This window comes from Mus caroli, chromosome 19, assembly GCF_900094665.2.
Source record: "Mus caroli chromosome 19, CAROLI_EIJ_v1.1, whole genome shotgun sequence".
Taxonomy (NCBI): Eukaryota; Metazoa; Chordata; class Mammalia; order Rodentia; family Muridae; genus Mus; species Mus caroli.
In genome coordinates this window covers 13,320,521-13,323,656 of record NC_034588.1, presented here as the reverse complement: position 1 = coordinate 13,323,656, position 3,136 = coordinate 13,320,521, and the positions used below count along the sequence as shown (strand labels likewise).

General features: G+C 42.9%; 1 non-coding gene across 1 annotated transcript; it reads left to right on the top strand.

The window, feature by feature from the left end:
* The first annotated feature begins 2,898 nt into the window (after positions 1-2,898).
* Positions 2,899-3,005, top strand: LOC115030019. Its single transcript, XR_003835612.1, has one exon. It is a non-coding gene; the product is annotated as a U6 spliceosomal RNA (small nuclear RNA).
* The last annotated feature ends 131 nt before the right edge of the window (positions 3,006-3,136 follow it).

Genomic DNA, 3,136 nt, shown 5'->3' with positions numbered 1-3,136 from the left:
TCTTTCCAGCTTCTGGCTATTATAAATAAGGCTGCTATGAACATAGTGGAGCATGTGTCCTTCTTACCAGTTGGAACATCTTCTGGATATATGCCCAGGGGAGGTATTGCGGGATCCTCTGGTAGTACTATGTCCAATTTTCTGATGAACCGCCAGGCTGATTTCCAGAGTGGTTGTACAAGCTTGCAATCCCACAGCCTGATTTCTTATAGCACCCAGGACCTCCAGTCCAGAGATGGCACCACCCATAATGGGCTGGGCCCTTCACTATGAATCACTAATTAAGAACATGCTTTACAGTTGGATCTCATGGAGACGTTTCGGCTTTGCTGCTTGTCAGTGTCAAATCCTAGGCATGGGACAGAAAGCTGTTAGGACACAGGCATTTCAAATGTTCATCTAATACATACCTCTAAACCAGGAGGCTGAAGCAGGAGGACGGAGAGTTTGAGGCTAGACTGAATGAACTGCATAATGAGTCACCGTGGGAGTCCCAGGGATTGAACTCAGGCCATCAAGCTTGGCAGCAAGTGCCTTAACTTTCTTAGCCATCTTTCCCCCTTATTTAAAAAAACATACTTTTGTTACACTTATTTAATATATTATTGTGTGCATGGCTGTGAAGAGATTTTTAACACAGATCTTTAAATACCAGGACTATGGGGAGGTCATTCAGGAAGGAGGGGAGACAGCTAAGAACATGGATGTAGGCTTCTCAAAGGAGAGACCCTGGATTGTTTGGGGAGGGAGGCTGGCAGTGAATTGTTCCATGTCCTGACTGAGATGGCTGGCAGCATGCATCCACTTATGATTGTTAAAATGGACAGAATTGTATACCACAGAACTAGTTTTACTGTATAACAATTTCAAAACTTACAGTGAGATCTCTCTTACCATTCACTTGATTAAGATAAGGGAATCAGGTGTTAGGGTGGGCCTGCTATGCCTGCAGCCCCAGTGCTGGGAGCTGAGGTGGGAGGGGCAAACGCAACTTAGAAAATTCAAGAAGGGAAGGTGCTGTAATATACCCTAGATGTTTTGTATCTATCCTAACATGAAGCTTAATCTTTTTGGAAAACTCATGGAACCTTGTAAAAGTGATTTTAGGAGCCAAGGAAAAATATATGTAAATTGCAAATATCCTAAAAAGCAAATATTGTTTGGGGGGAAAAAAAACCTAATAAAAATCTAATCCTTTTTAAACCAATATAAAATAAACTAAAGTGAAATCCAAAAATCCTATAGCTAACCTCTTTTTGTGCCATTTAATAAAAGCAGCCAACAAAAGGCCTAACTACCTGGAAACGTTTATGTGAGCTAAATTTATTTAAAAGGAGTCACATGTGTACCTTTGGATATTCGGACTTTGATCTCTGTCTGTTTCCCGTTAGTTTCCTTCTCTTGCCTTATTGCTCCAGTTCGTGCCTCCAGCATTACACTGAAGAAGAGTGGGGCCGGTGCCCAGCCTTGTCTCATCACTGATTTTAATGGGATTGCGTTGAGGTTTTCCCAGTTTAACAAGACGCTGGCTGTGGGTTTGTCGTACCCAGCCTGTATGACATCAGGATCTTTCCTCCAGTCCTCTCTTTAGAGCTTTCACCATGAAAGAACATTGGATTTTTGTCAAATTTTATTTGTTTGTTTTCTGAGTCTGTTTGTGGCCTCCCTTCCCCCAGCCTGGAACCTGCTTGCTCAAGGGTGGAGCTACCGGCTCATTCGTCCTGTCACGCCTACCTACTGCTGGAACCTGCCTTTGCTGCCTGGAGGCACACATGTGTTCGTCCTGCTACTGGACCCTGAGTTACTTGGCGGGAAGTTGGGTTCCCTCCCCCTTCCTTTATAACTGGGTGTCTGAAAATAGTAAAATTGAGCCTTGATCAGAACTTGTTGTCTTGGCTCCATTGTTTCTTCCGCCCCGTCTAGATTCCTCTCTTTTCAGCCTGAACTGCCATTCTCAGTTGAACCGTTCGTGTTGTGGACTGCGGGCAGGCCGCAACATCTGTTAAGATGATAGTGTGATTTTTTTTTTCCTTTAACTCCCTCTATATGACTTATTTCATTTAGGGACATCCATGTGTTGAACCATCCCTGCATTTCTGGGATAAAAGCTAACATGATCATGGTGGATGATCTTAGCATGTGCCTGCATTTAGTTTGCTAGTATTTTATTGAGTCTGGGTTGTTGTTGTTGGAGTGTTGTTTTTGAGAGTTGGTTTTTTGTTTGTTTGTTTGTTTGTTTTTTTGGTTTTTTGAGACAGGGTTTCTCTGTGTAGCCCTGGGTGTCCTGGAACTCTGTAGAACAGGCTGGCTTCGAACTCAGAAATCCACCTGCCTCTGCCTCCCAAGTGCTGGGATTAAAGGCGTGCACCACCACCACCTGGCTTTTTTTTTTTCTTTTTTTTTTGGAGGAGTGTATTTTTATTGGAGTAAAACTGGCTTCATAGAATGAGCTGGGGGGAGGGGTGCTTCCATTTTGTTTATTTTTGAATAATTTAAGAAGGATTGTCTTTAGATATTTCAAAGTCTGTCACATTTTGCTATGAATCTCTCTGGGTCTGGGCTTTTTTAGTCAGATGATTTTGTTTTGTTTTGTTTTCTGAGACAGGGTTTCTCTATGTAGCCCTGACTGTCCTGGAACTCACTCTGTAGACTAGGCTGGCCTTGAACTCAGAAATCCACCTACCACCTTCTCCCAAGTGCTGGGATTAAAGGCATGTGCCACCACTGCCCCGCAGGGAAAAAAAAAATTTTTTTTAAATTACTATTTCAATCTCCTCAGATGTTGCGGGTCTATTTAGGTTGTTTATCTCTTCTTGGTTTAATTCTCATGATTTGGATGACTCTAGAAATCCATCCAAGTATTCCAACGTAATGGGATGTAGTCTTTAAAAATATTCCGTGCTCGCTTCGGCAGCCCATATACTAAAATTGGAACAATACAGAGAAGATTAGCATGGCCCCTGCGCAAGGATGACATGCAAATTCGTGAAGCGTTCCATATTTTTATATAGCTCTCTCTTGTGAAACTATGCAGGGGCCTAGCAAACACAGAAGTGGATGCTCACAGTCAGCTATTGGATGTATCACAGGGCCCCCAATGGAGGAGCTAGAGAAAGTACCCAAGGAGCTAAAGGGA